General features: G+C 46.8%; 1 protein-coding gene and 1 long non-coding RNA gene across 2 annotated transcripts in view; one reads left to right on the forward strand and one right to left on the reverse strand.

Annotated features, from left to right (window-relative positions):
• Window positions 1–6,677, reverse strand: part of LINGO2 (leucine rich repeat and Ig domain containing 2) — a 735,010-nt gene extending 728,333 nt beyond the window's left edge. Inside the window, exon 1 of the mRNA XM_007065426.3 lies at window positions 5,663–6,677. The gene's annotated coding sequence lies outside the window, so the exon portion shown is untranslated. The remainder of the gene's footprint in view (window positions 1–5,662) is intronic.
• Window positions 6,678–7,029: 352 nt separating this feature from the next.
• LOC122465870 lies at window positions 7,030–9,378 on the forward strand. Its single transcript, XR_006290991.1, has 2 exons — window positions 7,030–7,192; window positions 7,415–9,378. It is a non-coding gene; the product is annotated as an uncharacterized LOC122465870 (long non-coding RNA).
• Window positions 9,379–9,579: the final 201 nt, after the last annotated feature.

Here is a 9,579-nt window from a genome sequence, read left to right on the forward strand (position 1 = left end):
TCAATGAGCACAAGAACATTGGGAAACATTCCTGTGTGTGTGTGTGGTCCCACAATGAAGATTCAGTCACGACAGGGCAGTCAGAGAAGGCAGCTGCTAGGGAAAGTGCTGAAGTGAATTTCTACTTTTTTTCTGAGAGGCAGGGATTTGGGACCTCAACTACCAACGATTGTACTCAATGTGAGCCTCTGCATGGACTTCAACAGGTGTTAGATTGGACTTTTGCCTGTGATGTATTCCAAGGTTTTCAAAACTGCAGCCTGGTGTGTTTGAAATAATTCTGTCTGTTTTCCTTTGCTATTATATTTCTATAACCAAAACTGAGCAATTTCTTGGACACCAGCTTCGTTATGTCCTTTAAGCATACCATCGCAGCACTGCATGGACTATCTAGCCTCCTCAGTATGTTAGCTTCATTTGTGATGACTAAGTTTAAGAGAAATTAGATAATGTTTTGTAGAACGCTTATGATTCTGCTATGACCCCTTTGCAATATTTCAAACCCAGATATATTCAGCTGGAAGATGGTTAAAAAAAAACCCCAAAGCTCAGAAGTTGTAATTTTTAAAAACAACTTTTATAGAGAGTTGGCTTGTTTGTTTAAAAAGCATTTAACGTAAATAGACTTATTTACTTCCTTGCTACATAGAAGCAATACAGTTTGTATACTAATTATGCCTCTTCATGCTGGCTGTGAGACATCCATCTTGCAGTTAATCATAGTAACATTATATTAAAATGAGACTGAACAAAAGGATTTGTGGTCTTCACAGTCTAATTTAGACTATTTCAAATTCACTAGTGTGGCTACAAAAGAGAAAATTAAGTTAGTGTTTTTTACATACATTTCTGTTACACCATGCATTTGGTTGAGTTTGAGAGCAAAAAAGAGTCTCCCTTTAGACAACTGAATATTATGTTACATCAATTCTATAACTTAAAAGTAATTTACTTTCTTTCCTAGGAACCAGGCGATAAACAAGTGATATGGAAAAACTAGATACTCATCTTATTCAGTCATTCATTTTACTAGGGAAAATATAATTTCACTTTATTAATATAATGTCACCTGAAGTCTGGGGAATATATGCCACTTAATGTCTCTTGCATCCTACAATAAAAGGCTATTTTTCCTGTATATTAAGGAACAAGTATTTACAACAAAAAGCAACTAAAGCTTCATTCACAATAAGAACAAAATAATTTACCTTATATAATAAAAATATCTACATTTCAATGTGGTATTTATATTTTCGTAAAATAGTGGTCTTAAAAAAAAGTCACTCCGTAAATCCCTTCCCAGTGTAAGGTCTATTAATCAAATAATTGTTTGGACCCACAACAACTTTTTTAAGAATCACTACAATGAAATAGCTAACAGCACATCCATATGTGAATGAAACCCTCTGCAATATACAGATAGTGACGTCTATTTTAAGCATCAAAGGGAATTAAAGATTAGCCCTTTCATCAAATAGTCACACGAGATTATTTCAAATGCTGTTTCCTGAAAGAAAACACACACACACACACACTCCACCAACAGAAATTGGGTCACTGAAATGTCACTATACAGCACTACTTACAGTTTGGTCTTCTATGTCTTTTTTACATATTGACTGAATAGCTAAGAAAATAGAAGTATCCTCAGGGATCAGAATGCATATGAAGTTGTATGCAACCTAGATTAGTTTTTTTTTTAATTTGAAAACTACAAAGCATAGCTCTTTAAAAAGAACTAACACACAGAAAGAATGTATTATTATGAATAAAATCATCATGTGACTTTTACGTTGCATGAAACAAATCTTGAGAAGTGTCTATAGCATTAACCATTTTAGCTTCATTTATTCTGAAGTTCACCACATTTATTTTAATAGATTTTAAGTAGTCATTTGTCTAACTGGTTCTTCCAGAAAAAGTGTGTACTTGTTTCTAATTCAGAAGAAGTACACACAAATAATAAAACCCCAAAGATTTATTCCAAATAGCTGACCTGAAAAAAGTATTGGAAAATAAATAGTTAAAACAGTTACCATACCATTTAGAATAGAAAACCAATCCATTAGAATTCATAATTAGATACAGGCTTCAATAAAAATCAGTCTACTAATGACATAGGAATGTCCATCCATGATTAATTAGCAGTTATAAAAGATACACCAATTTTTTAAATATCCTGAATATACATACTGTATCTGAACTGATAAGTGTGTTGAGAAATATACTTTATTTAATGTGATCTGCTAAAAACCCACTAAATTACAATTAGTGTCATAACACAAATGGCCTGTTGGGAAGAGAACTGTATTATCAATGAAGTATTAACAATGTGTGTCATTGCACTGAAACAGATCCACTTCATTTGCCCAAATCTGATTTTTTTTTTTTAAATGTTGCCAACAAAGTTACAAGATATTGCACCTGCTCACTGACAACTAGTTGATCACACAACATATGGCCGGATACCAAGCCTACTGAAATCAATGGGCTTTGGCTCTGTCTTCTAGATAGCCTCATGGAATAAATATCAAGAGGCCACGGTCAAAAACAAATGTTCTGCTAGCACACATTGTCAATGAATAGCAACATTCATTAGATTTTTAGGTCCACACATAATAACTAGATGCCATGTTTCTAAAACAACCAAAAAAATAAAAAAAATTACAAAGTACCAACATGCACAGGAGTTGAATTTCTAAAATGTATCATCAGGTCTCTGAGCCCATTTCCCGCCCCCCCCCCCCCCTTATCTTTTGATTTTAGAAGAGGAGAATAATTTCACAAACTATGAAAATCAAAATTAATCTGCTCTTAAGTCTTCACTGTATCACATTAAAGTGTACAGTATTATTCATAACTACGTTACCATTATGAATTTAGAGTTTACAGATAGCTATCTGGCACTGACAAGCTTCTCCAGTACTTTGTATTTCATCACCTCCTCTTCCGACTGCACAGGAAAACATTTCCACCTAGAGCCCTTTTATAGAATGTCTAGGAAAAAAATGCAGCGCAATATCGGTTATCATAACACACAGCTCATATCAAAACACACAGCTCACATGTGGCCCTATCACAGATTGTTATGTCTTCTTGGTTGTTAGTCTTAATCAGTGACCAGATCTCAAAGAAGTTAAATATAGTGTTCAATGACCTTTGTTCATCTTATATTAGAGACGTAACAGACCTGCAGAGTTTAGCCAATTTCAGAATGTTTAGCTTTTAAATAAGTAAGAAATTGAGAAGGTTGAGAATCATTTCTGAATTAATATTTAACGACCAGAAAGAGTCAGAACATTCATAGATATATCACCTACACATACTCTCTATCAGAATAGACCATGCAGCAGCCACTCACTTACAGGGATGCCCACTCCTGGAATGGGTGTTATCTCTAATAGAACCCTGTGTTTTGATTTTGGGGAGCAGTCAGTTCCTTTTAAATTGCCTAACTGTTTTGGCATATGAACTTTGCAAAATATTTACTTCCTTCTGCTGCAACTTTGATATGGTGTTTTTTTGTCTGTGCACGATCATGGAGTGCCTTCACTTCTAGGGCACATAACATACAGTTACCACAGAATGGCTACCCTGTTAGCAATATTTCACACTGTGGTTCTCGCCATCTGTTGAACACACTTGTTCCTAAGCCTCACCTGCTTTGTACGTGTGTGTGTGTGTGTGTGTGTGTTTTTTACAAGTCCTGGTTTACTTTTCTCAATGATAAATGACTAAGTTATTTCATGTGTGTAGCTTGGTATTGTAGTTTCAACCTAATGAACCATGCACATCTTTTTAGTTTTCTTGTCAAAGCCATGAACCTCTAATGTACCTCCCTCTTTTGCTGGCAAGCCTCCCAATTTACAATGATATGTATTTTGGAAATATTTGACCTTTTACTATTAAAAAAAGTTAAAAGGGTCATCTTATTTTTGACATGGCAAGGATTTGGAATAGTATGTCAAATCTGACAGTCACATATGATAATGGTGAGAGCACACTGATTCCTCTGTCCTGTCCTTTAGAAAGTTGGGAAAGAAATGTTTAAGATCATCTGATGTGTATATTACTCCAGACAGTATTTCCCAAATGTTGACATTTAAACTTTGCACTCAGCAAGACTAATAGATGGTATAATGGCCCCTGGATTGGTTATTTGCTTGTCTTATTAACATCCTGTTTCATGCAAGATCTAGGCTCCAGCACTTCTATTTGGAGAGGTCCTCCTTAAAATACCACCCCTGCAAAATCTGCAGTGTTGTGTCAGATCACCACCGGCACTCAGAAGTAATTAAACATGCAGGCTCTTAGGGGCTCATTTCCCATCATACTTGGCACAGGTGTGGCAGCCCCTTTATGCCAGTTAAAAAGAATTTTTTAAAATAAAATAAAATAAAACACACCACCACACACCTGCATCAGATCAAAGCCCAATCGGGGACTTGCTCCTGCTCTCATTGAAAGAGGAACGGAAGCCAGCTCCATTTGCCTTGGTTATCGCTACAGGTTTTTGCCCTTCTCCCTTAACTCCTTTCCGCCTCCCCACCACCAGCACCCCAATGGGTGGGGGTTAACAGGAATGTGAACAGGTAACCTGCACCGTCCACCAGCCTCCAGGATGGAGCGCCTCGGTGTTTTTGGCAAGAATACCTGGCAGTGGAGGTTTCCTCAGGCCCAGGTTACAACCCACGACCCCACCTCCCCTCTCTCACCTGCAGTCATCTGCGTCCTGCCAGGCAAAGGGCAGCACAGGACAATCCCTCCTGTGGGCCCCACAGAAGCCAAGACCCGGGGAAACGTATAGACGTGGAGGAGGGGTGAGGGGGAATGGGATAGGAAGGGAGAATGGGGGGGGGCAGGGAATGAAGCCTCAGCCCGGACTATGCTGCCCAGGAAGCAGAGCAGAGGTTTGAGCCGCTCTCCCGGGCAGCGGCAGGGTCCCACGTGCGGAGCGGGGCGGGAGGCAGCGGCTCCGAGGTTCCGGCCAGCGGGGACCGCCCGGTGGGAGCCCCGCCGCGCAGTCCCCGCCCCAGCAGGGGCCGGTGCCGGCCGGACCCTGGTGCGCTCCGCAGCGCCTCGGTCGGGTCCTCTCCCCGCGGCCACAGCGCTCCCCAAGCGCCTCTAGCGGCGGAAGGGAGCAGAGCAAGCCGGGCAAGGCTCCGGGGCTGAATCCCTCGGACAGCTCCCGCCGGCGCTGGCTGCCGGGCGGATGGGTGTAGGTGCAGCCCTTGTGCGCTGTGGGCTCTCACCCTTCCCCGCCACCCTGCCCTTTGCAGGTCTGCTCGACGCGCGTGGCTGCCTAAGGGCAATAAGGAGATGGGGCTTCGCTGCCAGCCACACATGCCGAGAGCCAAATAAATGGGGGTGGCGGAAATCCTGCTATTAAGATTGCACCGTCGTCATTAAGCACCTAAAAGTGCAACGCCAAGACACTTCTCCATCCCTCGTCGCCACCTGCAACATCCTTTCTAATTAGAATGACAATAACGTTGATTGCAAGAGCAGAGAGAAATCTGCCAACAGCCAGGGAGCGGATGAGAGCGGGGAGGGGCGATTTCATTTGATTGCATTTATTTCCCCCCCCCCCAAGTTATTTCTTGTCTAAATGGCAGAAAAGGACCCCAACGGTGTCGTCCCCCCCTCCCCTTCCTTCACTTACCTTGAGGCTGTCCTAATTAGCCTTCATGTCCTTAAAACAAACGAGGTGGGACGCAGTGGCAGGCAGACCGCCGACTTGCTTCCGAGTCCACAGTTCCCCTCCTCGGGTGAAAGGAGACAGGACCAAAACCAGCCGAGAAACCTTGGCAGGTCCGAGTGCTACCAGGGCTGCGCCAACCCGCAGCACGGACGGGTCCCTCTCGCCTCCTTTACAACTTGGCTTGCATTTAAAATTCGCTTCTTTCCCCTTCACAGAAAATCAAGAGCAACTGGCTAGATCAGACAGAACCGAATGGGGAGGGGGGGACCACCCCCAGCCTTGCCTTCTCCTCTTCTTTAATTGAGGATTCGCTCTTCCTTCCCCACCGCTCAGCCCCGGTGTGTGTGTGTGGGGGGGGGGGCACGGCGGTCCCCAGGCGAGGGGCTCTCCCAATGCCCTTTCAGGGGAGCCCTTCCAAGGAGGAAACTTTCAGCAAGAGCAGAAGCAGCGCCAGCCCTAGGGTGAGGCTGGGAGGGGTGTGTGTGTGGGGGGGGGGGGGGTGAGACCCAGGGAGAGCTGCTCCTTCCAGGGCTGTAACGCGCACACCTGCAAGTTCCGCAGCAGCAGCAAGAAAAAAAGGCGGGCGGAGGGGAGGATAAATGAAAAATAAGATAAACGCACCCCACACACACACACACACACACACACACACAAAAGCAAGCCAGCGACCAAGGACTCCGCGGGAATGACCAGACTCTGCAACAAGGCACCTGAAGTCCTTCCCCCCGCGAGCCCCACCGGCTTCTCTCAGGCTGCTGCCTGGTCTGGCAATTACCGCCCGCTACGCTCGAGGAAGGCAGGCGGCTATTAACCCCTTCCGCCCCACCCTACCCTACCCACTTCTGCGGAAAGGAACCGCGGCGCCGGCTGCGGCCGCTGCTTCTCCTCCTGCCGCGGGTGCACTTTGCATTGAAGTCCAAGGCAGCCCCGGAACCCTTAGAATAGCGGCGCCCAAGCATCCCCCAGCTTCGCCTCCCGCAGGTTCTCCCCCTTTCGAGGCAGCTCAAAGAGATCCGCCTCTGCCTTAGCCCACCCTGCCGGGTCAAGTCGGTTGGGACGGGTGTGTGGCAAGCCGCCTGCCTGTTTCTAACTTTTGGCGTGCGGGTCTATAGCGGGTGAGACGGTAGCAGGTGGAACGCTCAGCGGGTAAAGGGGAGGGGTGAGGCGAGGGAAAGACCCAGCCACTTTAGCAGCCATTTCCGAGCCATGCGCGGGGCAGAGCTGCCGGGTGCAGGGCAGCTCCAGGCTCGCACCTCCCTAAGTTTATCCTCCCCTCCCGGCCGCCACGGCTCGGGCGCTGCTGCGCCGCGGAGGGGCTCGGTTTCGCCAGCCGACGGCCGGGGGAGTCAGAGGAGCGACTGCTAAGTAATCGTGCAAAGAGCTCCCGGGCCACGGCTGGGGCGCGGGCCGGTTCCCCCGACTCGAGGGAGTCTCAGTGCAGGGGAGCCTCCCCCGAGCGAAGGCTGCAAGAGTCGGCGTGCAGTCCCGCGGGTAACACTTCTGGTGACTATTGCACGGGCGGGGGGGGCGCGCGCGCGCGTGTGTGTGTGTGTGTGTGGACAGTGCGTGTCCTTGCACGGGGATGGCCCGAGCGCTGGCAGCTGAATGGAGGTAATAGCTTTAGCTAGCAGACCCGCACGCCAGGCTCCCCTGCTTCCTTCCTTGGGAGCCGGGAGGGCTTTCCCAGCCCGATCGCGTTCACTTGCCCTGCAGGTAGTTGCCGGCGCCGCTGCTCAGAGGGATGGGAGAGGCTGATCGCTGCCCTCGAGCCCTGGGTCCATCTCCGCCACGAAGTCCGAGGAGCGCAGGCCGGGGCCGCCTTGGAAGCGGGAGGAGGAGGGTCAAGAACATCGTCCTTCCTCAGGCGGCAATGAACGTGTCAAGGGAAGCCGCCAGGGAGAGGAGCTGCGGCGGGGGAAGCTGGCGGAAAGCTGCTCGGCTTGCGTGGGGAGGATGCTGCCACGGGCATGCAGTCAAGCCTGCAACAAGGGGCAAGCTGGGTGGGGGTGGGCAAAACAAACAAGCGGTGCTAGCAGGAAGCGAAACCGCTGCTGATTGCGTTGGTTCCCTCTCTGAGCTCCCGTGAGCTTCGCAGGGCAGGGAATGATGTGCGCAAGATATGACGCCAGCGTCTCTTTCCAACATCACCCAGAAAATTTTGGACAAAGACACGGGCAAGCACTCGCCAGCCACTGATGAGTGAGTGCTGTCAGATATAGCCTCCAACACGCGAGGGGAAATCCGAAACGGTCTCCGGCACAGCTCGGAAAGGAAGAAGCAAGTTTCTTTGCACTGTCTTAAAATCCTGCTCGTGAAGAACTAGAGCGAAGACATGTGGAAGTTGACTTTTTCCAAGGTCCAGCACTGGACCCAGCTCATTCTACCCACCCAGGGTTCATCTAAGTGTCCTTAACCTGACTCTGATCATTTTTAAACAGCCCTACCCCATCTCAGTTTTGCATAGGGGAATGCTTGCTTGCAAAAATTGTTTAATAATAAGTTGTTTGCAAATCACTCCACCTAGAAAACTGTAAATCAGATTACATTTTAAGATTTCCACTGCTGTCTACACGCAGAGGACCATTTTGAGCCCTGGGAACGGTTACCACATCCTTATTCTTTGCTGTGGAGTGGATTGGGACATCGTCCCTTATATCATCCAAGATCCAGCAGCTCCGCTTCCCCCTCTGACGCTTGTGACAAACAAAGGCACTCGCAGAGGGATTCTTATTTGCAAGACTGTTTAACTTCTCTTGTTTGATTTGCACGACTAGAATCACGTGTTTCTGCCACTTCCTCTTGTGCAGATTCTAACGTCCTAACTTGCAATATCCATTTACTTAAACATTTCTCTAAAGAGAACTAGAGCAATGTTATTCCTTCATGAGGATAACTAAGCAACTGCTGTTCTTGGATGTGAACACTTAAAATTATGATGCATGTTTAGGGCTGCATATCTAGCATTTTTACAGCCATTTTGAGGAAAGATTCTTCAACCATTTGTGAAATTGACAGGTTTCCCTTTGTCATGGAGTGTGGGGGGAGGCAGGGTCCTACACCCCTCTTCCTAGGATTCACCCTGACTCTCAGCCAGCCAGTAAAATGGAAGGTTTGTAGGACAATAGGAACACAGTGCCAAACAGAGCGTATGGGTACAACTAGGACCCCTCAGTCAAGTCCTTCTAGGGCGCAGAGAGCTTAGACCCCAGCCTTGGGGTTCCCTGTGTTTCACCACCCAGCTCCCAAACAGAAAACAAAAACCCCTCCTGCAGGCTCTCTCCCCCTCCCCCCAGCTCATCCTCTAGCCTTTGTCCAGTTTCAAAGGCAAAGGTGTCAGCTCTCCCACCCCCTCTCCTGGCTCATGTTACAGCCTCAAGTATCTTCCTTCAGGGGAAGTCTTCACTCCCCAATGCACAGTCCCAGTGAACCTCCCCGGCAACACTCCCAGGTCAAATCTGCCCCACTCCCTGCTGAGTTACACCCTTTGAAACCACTGGAACTTTACATGCAAAGTAAAATGATCAGTGAAATTGGCAGACTCTCTTTAGGAAAGAGGCATGTTTCAGGAATTTTTTGCTCAGTAACAGGAAGGCCGATTTACTGTACATCCTTAATTATTCAGCTACTGGATATGTGTAAATAAAGGCTAACTGCGCTCCCCTTTACTCTGGAATCTTTAAAAAAAGATCAGTACACTTCTTCTTCCCCCCCTCCCCCACTTTAAAAATCACTACACCTCATGGGCCCTTTGATATAGTGTTTCATAGCTGCCTACCACTCTGAAAGTTGGATGAAAGGTGCAGTTCAGTCTTTCAGCTTCCAAAACACCTGTACAATATGCTTCTCTGAAAAGCAACACTTAGGGATTTTTTATACAT

The sequence above is a fragment of the Chelonia mydas genome, chromosome 5 (genome assembly GCF_015237465.2).
Source record: "Chelonia mydas isolate rCheMyd1 chromosome 5, rCheMyd1.pri.v2, whole genome shotgun sequence".
NCBI classification, from domain to species: domain Eukaryota; kingdom Metazoa; phylum Chordata; order Testudines; family Cheloniidae; genus Chelonia; species Chelonia mydas.